This window comes from Piliocolobus tephrosceles, chromosome 12 (genome assembly GCF_002776525.5).
Source record: "Piliocolobus tephrosceles isolate RC106 chromosome 12, ASM277652v3, whole genome shotgun sequence".
In the NCBI taxonomy this organism is placed as follows: domain Eukaryota; kingdom Metazoa; phylum Chordata; class Mammalia; order Primates; family Cercopithecidae; genus Piliocolobus; species Piliocolobus tephrosceles.
Genome location: NC_045445.1, coordinates 18672122 through 18689094, shown reverse-complemented (window position 1 = coordinate 18689094; position 16973 = coordinate 18672122). Strand labels below are relative to the sequence as shown.

Genomic DNA, 16973 nt, shown 5'->3' with positions numbered 1-16973 from the left:
TAAGCCTCACAAGGTTCAAATTCGAAGAGATAATTTAGAAACCTTAAATGATTTCCAAAAATTATTAGGAGACATTAATTGGATTCATCCAACTTTAGGCATTCCTACCTATGCTATGTCTCACCTCTTTTCTACTTTACATGGTGATTCTAACCTTAACAGTAAATGCTCCTTGTCCAAAGAAGCATTGGAGGAACTTCAATTAATTGAGAAAAAAATTCAGCAAGCATACATAGAGTGGATTAATCTGATGCAGCCATTACAGTTATTAGTTCGTCCTACTAAGCATTCGCCTACAGGAGTTATAATTCAACAAGATGATCTGGTTAAGTGGCTTTTCCTACCTTACAATACAACCAAAACGTTCACTCTGTACTTGGATCAAATTGCTGTGCTAGTAGGACAAGCGAGGCTGCACACAACAAAGCTAATGGGATGTGATCCAAATCAGATTATAGTTCCATTAACTAAACAAATTAAACAAGCCTATGTTAATTCCCAAGAATGGCAAATTAATTTGGCAGATTTTGTTGGCATTCTTGATAATCATTATCCTAAATCTAAGATATTTCAGTTTCTAAAATTAACATCCTGGATATTGCCTTCTATTACTCAAAAAGCCCCTATTAAAGGGGCCATTACCGTTTTTACTGATGGATCTAGTAATGGAAAAGCCTTATTTGCAGGACCTCAATAACAAGTTTTGCAAACTGACTTTGCTTCTGCTCAAAGGGCTGAACTTATGGCTGTGATAACAGTGTTAAAAACTTTTAAACAGCCAGTAAACATTGTTTCCGATTCAGCCTATGTAGTGGAAGCCACACAAAATGTTGAATGTGCCTTAATTAGAAATGTGACTGATGAACAACTTAATCTTCTATTTCATTCTTTAAAGCAAGCAGTGCAACAAAGGCATTCATCTTTCTATGTCATTCATATGAGAGCACATACTAACCTCCCTGGCCCTTTAACTAAACTTAATCAAAGGGAGGATGCATTGGTGTCTGCAGCTTTTGCTGATGCACAAACATTTCATTCTTTAACTCATCTTAATGCTGTGGGCTTTAGAAAAAGATATGGTCTATCATGGAAACAAGCTAAAGAAATTGTGCAACACTGTTCTGCCTGCCAAGTCCTGCATTTGCCACATCAAGGAACAGGAGTTAACCCTAGAGGTTTATCTTCAAATTCGATTTGGCAGATGGATGTAACACATATTCCTGCTATTGGAAAATTGTCCTTTATTCATGTTTCGGTAGATACCTATTCACATTTTATCTGGGCCACATGTCAAACAGGGGAGGCTATAGCTCATGTTAAAAGACATCTTTTATCTTGCTTTTCTGTTTTGAGAATCCCAGAAGAAAATCAAAACTGATAACAGCCCAGGATACTGTAGCATTCTTTCAACAATGAAATATTGCCCACATTATGGGTATTCCACATAACTCACAAGGACAGGCACTAGTGGAAAGAGCTAATCGTACTTTAAAAACTCAAATACAAAAGCAGAAGGCAGGAGACCAGGAATATAAAACACCACATATGCAATTGCATCTAGATTTATTAACATTAAATATTTTTAATATACTAAAAGATCAACCCATAACTGCAGCAGTACAACACCTAACAGGAGAAAAGGAAAATCAAAAGGTTGGACAAGATATATGGTGGAGGGATGCACATACAAAGAACTGGGAAAAGAGAAAGATAATTATACAGCGAAGAGGATTTGCTTGTGTCTCTCCAGGTAACAATCAGGTGCCTGTGTGGGTGCCTACGAAATATATGAAGATTATCATGAGCCACAGCATGTAATGGACCCACCTGTACAGTGCGAATTGAAGGTTTGAAAAGCCTCAATTTGCTCGACTTTGTTGCCCCCACGACCTGGTGATCTCCCCAACAGTTTGCAGTAGTAAAATGAGCACTGCTAGTGCACAGTAAGAAATAGCAAAAGAATTACTCAGATTTACACCTTTGGAGTCCTACAGTCAAGTGCCTATAAAAGACAAGTCTCTGGGTGACTAACTGTAAATTTTTGTCTGGTCTCTAGCTCCTGGGCTCCAGCAATACTCCTATCTCAGCCTCCCAAAGTGCTGGGATTACAGGCGTGAGCCACCGGCCCTGACCTGGTTGGTTTTCTTGTGCTTTGATATCTTAGAATAGTTCGGTCAAAATAAGGAGTATTAAGTGGTTGATTTGTTGTTTCTAATGTACTGTAGAACATGAAGAAAGAAGTCATTAAAGTTCTTGCTCAAGGTCTGAATGAAGGACCTGCAAACATCTATAACTGGCCTGAAAGAAAGTGTCATCTCCTATAGCCACCAGGCCAAGATTTGGGAAAATAAAATCCAAAGTCTACTCCTGTGAGTGGCTGAATTACAACACAAATTGAATTGACAACCTCAAAAGGGTCTCTTCTGTTAACGTTAGGGCACTAATATGGAGAAATCAGATACTGAAAACTGGAATGGAAATGTATAGGTTTATGCTAATGAATCTGGGTACTCTGAACCGTGTTTTAGTCAGTTAGGGCTGCTATAATAAAATACCATATACTAGGTACCATATAAACAACATAAATTGTATTTCTCACATTTCTACAGGCTGGAAGTCTCAGATAAAGGTGCCAGCATGGTCGGGTTCTGGTGAGGGCCCTCTTCCATGTTGCCAGGGCACAGAGAACTCGCTGGGGTCCCTTTTATATGGACAATATTTGCATTCATTAGGGCTCCACTTTCATGACCTAATCACATTCCAATGGCTCCACCTCCTAAGGACAACAAAATAGGAGTTAGGATTTCAACAAATGAATGTGGCAGGGAACACAAACATTCAGTCCATTGCAAATCCCTGAAATCTCCTGGTGTCAATAGAGGCAGCCCTCCCACTCCTCCTGCCGGAGGTTCCCCTTTGTCCGAAGAGCCTGTAAGGGTCTCAGCTAAGATTGTTGCCTTGAAGGACACTGCTGCTCCTCCTCTGGAACTAACACCACCACCCCTCATTGCTTCTTAACCTACACTTAAACTCAAGTTCCTGCTGGGCAAATCAGTGAGTTAAAAACTGAGCCCTGTCAGGAGGTGTGATAGTCACCAAAACGACTGTATGATTTTTCCAATACAAAGTTTATATAGTAGTCTGTGGTAAACATGTGAGAATAGTTCCTAAGGCTGGGGTATGAAAGTGGACAAAATATAATATTGAATCTGGCTTCAAATATTTGTGTGCAAGTTTTTCTATGGATATATGCTTGTATTTCTCTTGGATATTTAGCTAGAAGTGGAATTTCCAGGTCATTTGATAACTTTATTATCAATTCTTTCATGAAATGCCAGACTATTTTACAAAGATGCTACACCATTTTACATTCCCAGCAGCAATGGTGGAGGGTTCCAATTTCTCCACATCCTCTACAACACTTGTTAAGTACTTGTTAATATTCATCCCAGTGAGGTGAATTAGCATCTCCTTGTGGATTTGATTTCCATTTCCTTAATGACTGAGGACATTGATGATCTATTCCTGTGTTTAAGGTTGTAGAAATGAGGTCCTGGTTTCTTTCCTGGGTGACAGCCAGGGACCACTCTCAGCTCCTAGGCCCTCCAGTATAGCTTCATTGTGTACACCTACGTCTTCAAAACAGTAAAGCCCAATCAAATCCCCTTGTCCTTTGACTATCTTGTACTTCTTTTTCTGCTCTCTGGTGGAGAAATTTGTCTGCTTTTATGTGTTTTTATTGGGGTGGGGGGGGCATCGGTGGTGTTGTTTGTTTGTTTGTTTGTTTGACAAGGTCTTGCTCTGTCTCCCAGGCTGGAGTGCAGTGGCGTGATCATGGCTCACTGTAGCCTCAAATTGCTGGGTTCAAGTGATCCTCTCGCCTCAGCCTCCCAAGTAGCTGGGACTACAGGCATGCAGCACCACACCCACCTAATTTTAAAAAACTGTTGTGTTGGAGACAGGGGTTTCACTTTGAACTCTTCATTCCTCTCAACCAAAAGACTAAGTAGGGGGTCCGCTACTGGCTCAGGTGATGGAAACTGAAAAAAAAAAAAAAAGAGGAGATCAGGTTTCTACTACACCAGGGGCTAAGGAAGAGTAAGTCTGATACGTCTAGAGAGCTTCTTAGTCCTCCCGTGTTTGCAATTAAAGTTAATGGAAAATCACAGCAACCCCATCCAGCAGGACATCTAATGGTTCAGACTCTTACGTAATGAAAGTTTGAGTCATCCTGCCAGGCCAAGCATCATGACCAAATGACATGCTATCTTAGGGCAAAGGAAATGCGAAATGGGTAGTGAAAGAAGGCAGTTATAAATACCAGCTACAACAATGTGAGCTGCTGCAGAAACCATGACTGTAATAGTATTTACCTAATGAGTTAACAATATCTACCAGCACAGGTGGGAATACAAAACAACCAAAAAACAAATAAAATCCTTTTAAATAAAATCCTTAGGAAAAAAGAACATCTTTTACTATCAGAAATTTCTTAGCCTCTGGAAGGCCATTTGATTCAGTAACATATGCCAGGAGACTTCAGCAATATTCTGCTCCATTGTAGAAAACAGCAATCTGATCCTTTTCTCTCCTCAATCATTAACGAGATTATGCATTTGGGGTGTGATAATCCTCCATGGACAAGTATTCTCAAATCATATGTTTCAGTTTCTTCTCAAGGTGCTGAACAAAGTCTCATCTCATACATCTGAAAAGAAAGAGACATGTCATTAACCAAAGATAGCCAAAGAGCCTATGCTGTAGGAAGCACTGTGAGGGATAGACAGATGAAGTAACAGTCAGCATGGAAACAGAAATGTATCTGTACAGTAAGAGGTAGTCTAGCCGGCAATAACAAATGCTGGCAAGGGTGTGGAGAAAACGGAACCTTCATATACTGTTGGTGGGAATATCGATTACTACAACCACTATGAAGAACAACAGTATGGAGGTTGCTCAAAAATCTAAAAATGGAGCTATCATATGATCCAGCAATCCCACTGCTTGGTATACACCCAAGAGAAAGGAAATCAGTGTACCGAAGAGATATCTGCACTCCCATGTTTGTTGCAGAACCATTCACAGTAGCCAAAATTTGGAAGCAACTGAAGTGTCCACTAACAGATGAATGGATAAAGAAAATATGGTACACATACACAATAGAGTGCTACTCAGCCATAAAAAAGAATGAGATTCAGTCATTTTCAACAACATGGATGGAATCGAAGGTCATTATGTTAAGTGAAATAAGCCAAGTACAGAAAGACAAACTTCACATATTCTCACTTATTTGTGGGAGCAAAAATGTAAAACAACTGAACTAATGGAGATAGACAGTAGAATGATGGTTACCAGAGGCTGGGAAGGTTAGTGGGGGTGGACGGTGTGGGAAGTGGGGATGATTAATAGGTAGATGAATGGAATAAATAAGATGTCGTATTTCATAGCCCAATGGGGTTACTATAGTCGGTAATAATTGTACATTTAAAAATAATGAAGAGTATAATTGGACTGTCTGTAACACAAAGGATAAAAGCTTGACGTGATAGATACCCCATTTACCTTGATGTGATTATTACACATTGTTGTCTGTATCACAAGATCTAATATGTCTCAGAAATATATGCATTGGCTATGTACCTACACAAATTTTTTAAAAAGTGATAGCCTAGCAAATACAAAGAGTGTCAATTGAGGGACAATGCGCACCTCAGACTATGGTGAGAATGGAAGTCTCCATAGTCTTCGAAGAATGAGTTAGATTCAGATAACATTAGCCTAAGTAACTGTGGAGACAGCCGTAACTATGAGTGAGGACAAGGATTTGAGAAACTCAAGGCAGGGACTGTTCTCCCACACTCACCCCCAGTACTCTACTGGGCCCAAGTGCTTACAGAATTGGACAGTTCCTATTTCTACCCACCTTGCTGCTTCCTTGAAGATGGATTCAAAAAATCGTTTTTCGACTTCTATAGGTCCTTGCACCCCTTCACGCAATTTGAAGATTTTTTCATATTCTGAAGATGTTTTTTAAAAAAACTTCAGTATTATCAAATATAAAGAAGAATAGAAGTGAATCTGTACCTCAGCAATCATGCTTCACAGGCTAAAATGTTTTAAATGCTTAAATCAAGATACTCGCACATACAAAACCTAAATAATACAAAAGACACCTGCACATACATATGAACGAAACTCCTTTAACCATAACCAAGTAAGAAAAGAAAAAGAAAAATGTATTATGCTTTAGTCAAAGAAAAGAGGAACCGCCATAAATTATGGGCAAACTCAACTCTGGCAAAGAATGAGCCTCAACAGGTAACATAAATATCTTCTGAATCACAGAAATAGAGACTTTCTATAGTTTTATAAAACAGACATTCTTATACTACTTACTTCGTCCAATGCATCGGATTTCCTTCACTAATTGACATTTTATATCAGCATTAATTTATTCTTGGCTTTTGGGAAAAGGGAATATTTCTCTGCATTTTAGGTCATCTCCAGAGAAATTGCTGGTAATGATTCCTCCCACAGGTGCATTGCTACCAGGTTTCTGCATCAGCCCATCTTTGCTGAAACCAGTGAAGTCATCAATCTGAGAATCCAATTGGCTGGGTGGAATACCAGGAGAGAACACTGCACACCCATCAGAGTGGCTGGAATGAAAGACTAACTGTATTGTGAGTGTTCAAATGTGGCACAGCTGGAACCTACGAATATTTCTGGACCCCCATTCCCACACAGACACCTGAGGCTGTGGCTGAAAGGTCAGATAGAATTCCGGCAAAGAGTTCCTTCAGAATTGAGATCACCCAACCAAGGAAAAGCATCCCAACCTGGGGCCAGACAGAGTTCCCAAGGTCACGTGGCCTCCCGCATGGCTGACACAGAGCTCCCTGAGTTCCACCATAGGGTTGGAGAATCCAAGGAATAGCACCCCATTCCCCCGTGGCACCAGGAGAGGGCACCCACAGATAATAATTTTAAAAACCTAGCATCAAGAGAAAGCATCCGGTAAGCGTCCACATCGGGGATAAGCAGATCCAAAGAAAAGGCAAAACATCCTAGCTGAGAGGGAGTGACATCCAATGACAAATGTGCCCCACGGCCAACATCAGCAACCAAGAAAGTCCCTTTGGGGTTGAGATAAAGCCCCCAACAGTGACCCCACAGGGCTGTGATCATGCGTCTGGGGCACAACCACCACCACCACGTTGCATGAGCAAATATAGAGTCCCCAAGGCAGAGTCCCCCCTCAGGACTGCGACTGAGCAGGAATGAAACACTGCTGCACCCGAGGCTGACACAGGCGACCAAGGCATGGTCCCCAACCCCAGGGCTCAGGTCATTTCAGCAGGAAAAGTCCCTAGCATCACCGAGAGGGAGCCCCCAAAGAAAAGCCCCCTGCCCCACAACATAGCCGAGACCGAGTGCCCAAGGAAATTGCTCCCCCACGGCTAACACAGGTGCCCATGGTGGTGTGCCCAGAGCGGAGCCACTTCCCCAAGGGAGCCCTACCACACACCGGACAGAGAACACCACAGAAAAGATGCTTTCCGAGGAAAAAGGACACTTTCTGGGGTGAAATTAAAGCATCCAAGGAAAAACTGCCCACTCACAGTCCTGAAGTCCCAACCTTGCTGGAGGAGACACGGCGGCACCTCACAAAATGGCAGTGAAGTTGTGGCGCCTCCCCACTGGTGGCACTTTCTAGAAAACTGCCCTCTGGGAATTGTGGGAAATGTGCCCCCTAGGGCACCTGGGAGTGATGTGCATGGGGAGGCGTCTCACCAGAAGCACTGATCCCGTTCTGCCCAAGGGGAATAGAAGGAAGGGAAATAACCAGCCACAGCATGCCTGCCCCAGCTGAACACTGGGAACCTGTCGGGGGCGCCAGAGTCCTGAGGAGAAGTCTCATGCCCCAGAGAACCAGGAAGCGCAGCCCTCCCCTTCGCTGACTCTGGCGCCCTCTACAGGCGACCTTCAGTAACAACTGCACAGCATCATAAGCAGAGGAACGCAGAACCTTCTCACACAGTGGGATGAAATCGCCTGGGTAACATAGTGAGATCCCGGCTCTACAAAGCAACCAATGAACCAAAAAAAAAAAAAAAAAAAAAAAAAAAAAAAAAGAAAGAAACAAAAATTAACCGGGCATGGTGGAGCGCACCTGTGTCCCAACTACTCCAGAAGTTGAGGTGGGAGGATCGCTTCAACCTGGGAGGCGGAGGTAGCAGTGAGCCGAGATCGTGCCACTGCACTCCAGCCTGGGCGAAAGAAGAGACTCCATCTATAAAAAAGAAAAAAGATAAGAAAAAGAAACAACAACAACAAACTGAAATTTTCATTTGAGGGGGTTGTGTTTTAAAGTCAACCCCTATCAGGCACAGTGGCTCACGCCTGTAATCTCAACACATTTGGAAGCCGAAGTGGCTGGATCACCTGAGGTCAGGAGTTCGAGACCAGCCTGGCCAACATGATGAATCCCGTCTCCACTAAAAATACAGAAAATTAGACGGGTGTGGTGGTGTGCACCTCTAGTGCCACCAGCTACTTGGGAGGCTGAGGCAGGAGAATCGCTTGAACTGGGGAGGTGGGGTTTGCAGTAAGCTGAGATCACGCCACTGCACTCCAGCCTGGGTAACAGGCTCTCTCTAAAAATAAAAATAAATTAATAAATAAATAAAAGTCAACCTCTATCTGTTAAAGGTAACCATTACTGTTAATTGATAAGAAAAATGAGGGCCCCAGTGTGGTGGCTAACACCTGTAATCCTAGCACTTTGGGAGGCCAAGGTGAGTGGATTCCTTGAGCGCAGGAGTTCAAGAGCAGCCTGGGCAGCATGGGGAAACCCTGTCTCTACACAAAATACAAAAATTAGCTGAGCATGTACCTGTGGTCCTAGGTACTTGGGAGACTTGAGACTAGGAGTTTGAGGCTGCATTGACCTTTGATCACACCACTGCACTACAGCCTGGGTGACAGAATGAGACTGTCTTAAAAAAAAAATAGAAAGAAAGAAAAATGAAAAGAGGGGAAATGTTATTATATTGCATCTATTAATCATTTTAATCTGGAACTTTGTATATTTTTCTATCTTTTTTATTTTTTTGAGACAGAGTCTGGCTCTGTCACCCAGGCTGGAGTATAGTGGCATGATCTTGGCTCACTGCAACCTCCGCCTCCCAGATTCAAGTGACTCTCCCTCCTCATCCTCCCAAGAAGCTGGGATTACAGGCATGCACCACCATGCCCGGCTGATTTTTGTATTTTCAGTAGAGACGGTGTTTCACCACATTGGCCAGGCTGGTCTCAAACTCCTGACTTTAAGTGATTTGTCTGCCTTGGCCTCCCAAAGTGCTGGGATGCCAGGTGTGAGCCACCGTGACCGGCTCATTTTTCCACTTTCACGAATTATTTTAAGTGCAGCAAAATTTACTTGAATTGTCCATAGTGGTAAAAAACATTACAGCGAAATTTTTAGAGTTTTAATGGAACGAACAGTTTCACTCTTGACACAATTATTTGGAAGGGATTACTTCGCTGGTTTTGTAATTCAAAAGTTATGTTTGTAAAAAAATTAAAATTAAAACTAAAAAATATAGCCAGGCATGGTGGTGGGCACCTGTAATCCCTGCTACTCAGGAGGCAGAGGCAGGAGAATCACTTGAACCTGAGAGGCACAAGCTTCAGTGAGCAGAGATCACGTCACTGCATTTCAGCCTGGGCGACAAACGGAGACTCCGTCTCAAAATAAACAAATTAATTAAAATTAAAATTAAAAATTATGTTTGGTAAGTACCCTGTTAGAAGAGAGTCATTTTCAGTATTACAACTTCTTAGCCTATTGTGTTAATATTTGCCTGGACTTCAGAACCTTCATAGAACACATTTTCTTTTGGAATATATTTGATTGATAAGAAAGATTCAACATTGTTTTCACTTCGATACAGGAACACAGTTGTTTTGTTTGTTTCTTCTAGTGTTATCAAAATAAAATACTCATTTTTGCATTAAAAAATCCCACCACAGCAGTACTCATATGCGTATTTGATTGAATAACCACGAGACTGGACTCTTGGAGGGGCATAATTAGAATCCTGACTACCACACAAGCCACAAGTGGACAGCTGCATATGACAGTCCTGACCGGGACAGCCCTGAAGGACAGTGGTGATGGGACATCCTCCCAGAGGGAAGAACTTTGAGCAGTGCACCTTCTTGGAAGAGACATATCCAGACGTGTAAGTCTGTATCATGCATGGGCTGTGTCACACTTATTAACTGAATTGTCAGGGACTTTGAGGACACATGATTAAAAATTTGTGACAAGGAGGTCTGAGAAAAAAAACAAATATGTGGACAGACCTTTGCAAATGGACATACAATGTGAAGATATTTGGGTCTCATGAGAGTTCTCAGCAAAGGGTATCCTCAGCAGAGCAGAATTTTAATAATTGGATGGATAAGGTACTTATTATCTAGGTATTAATCAGCCCCTTTCCCCAACACTTGTGTCATAATCTTATGGGCTCAACAAACAAAGTGGTCAAACTGTCAGGGATGGAGATTATGCTCAGTAGCATGGACTTCCACTCACCATTTCAAACCTGGCTATGGTCATTGCTGAGTGAACAAACTTCCAGGGATGGAGACCAACTCTAAGTCCCCAATTTGGCCCCAGACTCCAGAATGATCTGCCAGCCACTAGTTGGTATGTGGATTACAATGGATCACTTCTATTATGAAAAGAGAAGTGCTTTCTTCTTACCTGAACAGACATTTAGTCTAGATATGGATTTTCCTTCCCATGTGCAGTGCTTTTGAGAAAACCAGTATTTGTATCTTGGCATCCAAAATTCTAGAAAGAGCCAGTTCCTCAAGTTCCTAGGGTTATTCATTCCGGAGACTTTAGTATACACTGCGAGAAAACCTGTAGGCCATCCACCGGAATGCCCAAGTGGAGTCACTCTTAAACAATGAGCCCTGCATGTTTCCAGAAACTCTAATTATCAGGCAGAAGTTTACTATGGTAGCCATTTCTCCACCCAGGACAATTGGAGAATGGCAGATATTAGGGACTATGAACTCTGTAAAAGCTGTAGAAGACTGCAGTAAAGAATTATAGTTACAGAACCAAAAGTGCCAGCCTTCTATTTTGGATGTTGTACAAAGAGGATATACAATTAATAAAGTGGTCAAGGAACAGGTGTCTGCTTCAATACCAAAAACTAACATAGAAACCTGTAAAGGTGTCCAACTATAGTAATCCTCTTCATGTATATCTGGTTAAGATTCAAAACTGAAGCTTTCTTTTGGGTTTCTCACTTGGGTATAATTGCATAATGCCGGTTTGGGCTTCTAGTGAACCTGTCACCCAAATAGTGAAGAGAGTATCCAATAGGTAGTTTTTCAACCCTCTGACCCACTCCCTCCCTCCCCTCCACCTCCCTTTTGGAGTCCTCAGAGTCAATGGTTTCTACCTTTATGTTCATGTGTACCCATTGTTTAGCTCCCACATATGAATGAGAACATGCAGTATCTCATTTTCTGACTATCTGATTTTGTTTCTGCGTTTCACTTAAAACTGAAGTTTTCGCTGGACACAGTGGCTCACACCTGTAATTCCAGGATTTGGAAGGCAGAAGCGGGTGGATGGCTTGAGGTCTGGAGTTCCAGACAAGGCTGGTCAACATGACGAAACAACAGCTCTACCAAAAATACAAAAAATAGCTGGGGCCTGGCGCGGTGGCTCGCGCTTGTAATTCCAGCACTTTGGGAGTCTGAGGTGGGCAGATCATTCGAGGTCAAGAGTTTGAGACTAGCCTCACCAACATAGTGAAACTCCATCTCTACTAAGAAATACAAACAATTAGCCAGGTGTGATAGTGTGTGACTATAATCCCAGCTACACAAGGAGGCTGAGGCAAAAGAATTGCTTGAACCTGGGAGGTGGAGGTGGCAGTGAGCTAAGATCGCACCATAAACTTAATCAAATTGTTCCAACTGCAGCTGCTGTACTATAGGTGGTTTTGTTGCGTCAGCAACTGTGACATCCCTGGGAACCTGATACATAATCCTGATTAGGTGAATGTTTTGTTTTCTTTCAGTAATTGTCATAAACAAGAGTTTGGGTTCAGCTAGAGAGGAGAGTAATGTACTATCATCTCCTATTTCAAGCTTATATCAACTCTCTAGGTTTATATCCTAAATCAGTCCCTAGGGACCATGACCACCTTTCTCTTAAACCAGATGTGACACCATTCTTTGCCCTGATGACATTATGCTGACTGAGCAGGAGGTAGCAACTAATCCAGACACATTAGAAACACACCTGCAAGACATTATGTGAGAAATAATTGCCACACAAAATCAGGGTCTTCTGAGTGAAACATTTAACAATCTAGTAGTCTGGTATGTCAAGATGGTACTCATAAGGTGAACAGCAAGTTCCTACATCTTGCCTTTCTTACCACTAAACAAGGAACACACAACAAAGTTGCATAATAGATGCTTGCTTTAGCATATACCTCAATGTTGTGCGGTATCGTGACCCATTGACAAGTGCCTGAAACCCTGCTAGCATAGATCGGGGCGCAGAAAAAGAGAAGCTTCCCTAGTCCTGCACCTGTGGTCTCAGTGGAGTTCCCTGTGACCAGTTGACTAGAAAATAAAAAACATGCCTGATTTTCATTTGTTACTTCAGAATATGTAGGCACAACATGTATTAAGTTTGTTACTACTGCAAAAGAAATTATCCCCAATTTAGCAGCTTAAAACAACACAAATATATAAGCAGTTCTGTAGATCAGAAATTCATGCAGCCTGGATTGGTTTCTCTGCTTAGGATCTCACAAAATGAAAGTTAAGGTATCAACCAGGCTGCTGACTAACTGAGGACTCAGAGAGAAACTGTTTTCAAGCTCATCTGAGTTATGGGCAGGTCTAACTTCTTCAAGTTTTAGAACTGAGGTAGCCGTATACTCATGGTCTTGGCTGAGGCCACTCTAAGCTACTTGAGCCACCTCCATACCTCCTTAGGTGCACCCTTCTATCTTCTAAGCAGTAATGGCGCATCATGATTGTGGCGGCTGACATAAAGATCATTCATGGGTTTGGCAACATGAACTTTCACTTACCAGGTCCATCTCACTACAGCCACTGCTCACTATTCAATCTGCCAGCAGCAGAGACCAACACTGAGTCCCCAATATGGCACCACGTCCCAGAGTGGCCACTCAGCACTGTAATTACTTGGATCTGCTTCCAAAATTGAAGGGGCATCATTTTGATCTTGCTCAAATAGACATTTACTATGCATATGGATTTTCATTCCCACCCACGGTACTTCAAGAAAATCAATACTGTGATACTAGGAAAGGCTGTATCCACCATTGTGGTATCCCACACTGCAACAGTTTTAAACATGAAGCTCACTTTACAGGAAATGAAGTATGGGAATGGGCTCATGCTAATGGATTTCACTAGTCTTGTGATGGTCTTCAGCATCCTGAAGTGGCTGGCTCAATAGAACACGGAAGGATCTTTTAAAGCCCGAGTTGTAGTTGCAGCTTTGTGCCAGTGCTTTGTGGGGCTTGGCTGACAATCTAGAAAGTGGCAAAGCTGAATCCCAGCATCAAGTATATGGAACTCTTTCTCCCATAGCCACATCCATGACTTCAAAAATGAAGGAGGCAGTATGTGGGCCTTCTCTCACTATTACTCCTGGGTATCTAGTAACAAAATGTTGCTTCTTGGCCGGGCGCGGTGGCTCAAGCCTGTAATCCCAGCACTTTGGGAGGCCGAGACGGGCGGATCACGAGGTCAGGAGATCGAGACCATCCTGGCTAACCCAGTGAAACCGCATCTCTACTAAAAAATACAAAAAACTAGCCGGGCGAGGTGGTGGGCGCCTGTAGTCCCAGCTACTCGGGAGGCTGAGGCAGGAGAATGGCCTGAACCCAGGAGGCGGAGCTTGCAGTGAGCTGAGATCCGGCCACTGCACTCCAGCCTGGGCGACAGAGCGAGACTCCGTCTCAAAAAAAAAAAAAAAAAAATGTTGCTTCTTATGCTCAAGAAGCAAACTGTGCTGTCAAGCAGCCAACTTTTGGCTTTGCTGGACTAGAGGACTTAGTTACCCATTGAGGAATTTTTTCAACAGGGGAAACCAAAGTGATTCCATCAAAATGAAAGTTGTGTCTGGCCAAGTGCCATGGCTCACACCTATAATCCCAGCACTCTGGGAGGCCAAGGTGGGCAGATCACCTGAGGTCAGAAGTTGGAGACCAGCCTGCCCAATATGGTGAAACCCCATCTCTATGAAAAATACAAAAGTTAGCTGGATGCGGTGGTACGTGCCTGTAGTCCCAGCTACTCAGGAGTCTAAAGCTGGAGAAACGCTTGAACCTGGGAGGCGGAGGCTGCAGTGAGCCAAGTTTGCACTCCAGCCAGGGTGACAGACAGAGATTCCGGAGGGGGGGGGGGGGGGGAAGAAAAAAAGTCATGTCTGCAAGCTGACCAATTTGGACTGTTCACTCTTCTCAACCAAGAGACAAAGTAGGGGGTCTGCTACTGGCTGAGATCGGGTTCCTACTATACTAGGGGCTAAGAAAGTGTATGTCTGGTATGTCTAGAGAGCTCCTTAGTCCTCCCATGTTTTGCGATTAAAGTTAATGGGAAATTAAAGTAACCCCATCCAGACAGAATATCTAATGGTTCAGACTTGTCAGTAATGAAGGTTTGAGTCATCCTGCCAGGTCAAGCACCATGACCAACTGACATGCTATCTCAGGGCAAAGGGAATGCGAAGTGGGTAGTGAAAGAAGGTAGTTATAAATACCAGCTGCAACAATGTGAGCTGCTGCAGAAACCACGACTGTAAGAGTATTTACCTAATGGGTTAATAATATCTACCAGCACAGGTGGGAATACAAAACAACCAAAAAACAAGTTATCCTTTCAAACGAAATGCTTAGGGAAAAAGAACAACTTTTACTAACAGAAATTTCTTAGCCTCTTGAAGGCCATTTGATTCAGCAACATGTGCCAGGAGACTTCAGCAATATCCTGCTCCATTGTAGAAAACAGCAATCTGATCCTTTTCTCTCCTCACTCATTAATGAGATTATGCATTTGGGATGTGATAGTCCTCCATGGACAAATGTGATAGTCCTCCATGGACAAGTACTCTCAAATCATACGTTTCAGTTTCTTCTCAAGGTGCAGAATTATGTCTCGTCTTATATAACTGAAAAGAAAGAGACATGTTATTAACCAAAAGACAGCCAAACAACCTATCCCGTAGGAAGCACTGTGGGCGATAAAAAAGATGAAGTAACAGTCGGCATGGAAATAGAAATGTACCTGCATGGTAAGAGGTAGTCTAGCTGGCAATAACAAATGCTGGAGAGGGTGTGGAGAAAAGGGAACATTCATACACTGTTGGTGGGAATATAAGTTACTACAACAACTATGAAGAACAGTTTGGAGGTTGCTCAAAAAACTAAAAATGGAGCTATCATATGATCCAGCAATCCCACTGCTGGGTATATACCCAAGAGAAAGGAAGTCAGTGTACTGAAAAGATATCTGCACTCCCATGTTTGTTGCAGTACCATTCACAGTAGCCAAGATTTGGAAGCAATCTAAGTGTCCATTAACAGATGAATGGATAAAGAAAATGTGGCACATATACACAATGGAGTACTGTTCAGCAATGAAAATGAATGAGATTCAGTCATTTGCAATAACATGGATGGAACTGAAGGTCATTATGTTACGTGAAATAAGCCAGGCACAAAGAGACAATCTTCGCATGTTCTCACTCAATGGTGGGAGTAAAAATGTTAAATAACTGAACTAATGGAGATAGAGAGTAGAATGATGGTTACCAGAGGCTGGGAAAGTTAGTGGGGGTGGAGGAAAGTGGGGATGACTAATAGGTAGAAAAATAGAATAAATAAGATGCAATATTTCATAGCACAACAGGGTGACTATAGTCAGTAATAATTTAATTGTACATTTAAAAATAATGAAAAATGTATAACTGGATTGTCTGTAACACAAAAGATAAATGCCTGAGGTGATAGATACTCCATTTACCTTGATGTGTTTATTACACATTGTTGTCTGTATTACAGTATCTCATATACCCCAGAAATACATGCATCTCCTATGTACCTACACACATTTTTAAAAAAAGAGGTGATCGACCAAATACAAAGAGTGTCAATTGAGGGAGAATGCACACCTCAGACTATGGTAAGAATGGAAGTCTCCATAGGCTTAAAAAAATGAGTTAGATTCAGATAACATTAACCTAAGTAACTGTGGAGACAGGCATAACTATGAGTGAGGGCTGGGGTTTGAGAAATTCATGACACGGGCTGTTCCCCCACGCTCACCCCCAGTACTGTGTTGGGCCGAAGTGCTTAAAGAAATTGAACAGTTCCTATTTCTACCCACCTTACTGCTTCCTTGATGATGGATTCAAAATATTGTCCCTTGACTTCTATAGGTGCTTGCAGTCCTTCAAGATATTTAAAGATTTTTTCATGTTCTGAAGATGTTTAAAAAAACTTCAGTATTATAAAATATAAGGAAGAATAGAAGTGAATCTTGGTTAATCTATACCTCAGCAATCAGGTTTCATAGGCTAAATGTTTTAAATGCTTAAATAAAGATACTTGCACATACGAAAACTAAATTTAAAAAAGACACCTGCATTTACATAGGAATGAAATTCTTTTAATCAAAACCAAGTAAGAAAATAAAAGAAAAGGTGTACCATATTTTAGCCAAAGAAGAGAGGACCCACCATAAATTATGAGCAAACTCAACTCTGGCAAAGAATGAGCCTCAGCAGATAACATGGATATCTTCTCAATCACGGAAAGAGAGACTTCCTAGAGTTTTTTTTAAAAAACAGACTTTTTTTTTTTTGAGATGCAGTCTTGCTCTGTCACCCAGGC

At 42.1% G+C, this 16973-nt stretch overlaps 1 pseudogene; it reads right to left on the bottom strand.

Annotated features, from left to right (window-relative positions):
- Positions 1-4650: 4650 nt before the first annotated feature.
- LOC111531571 overlaps positions 4651-16973 on the bottom strand; it is a 14937-nt pseudogene continuing 2614 nt past the window's right edge.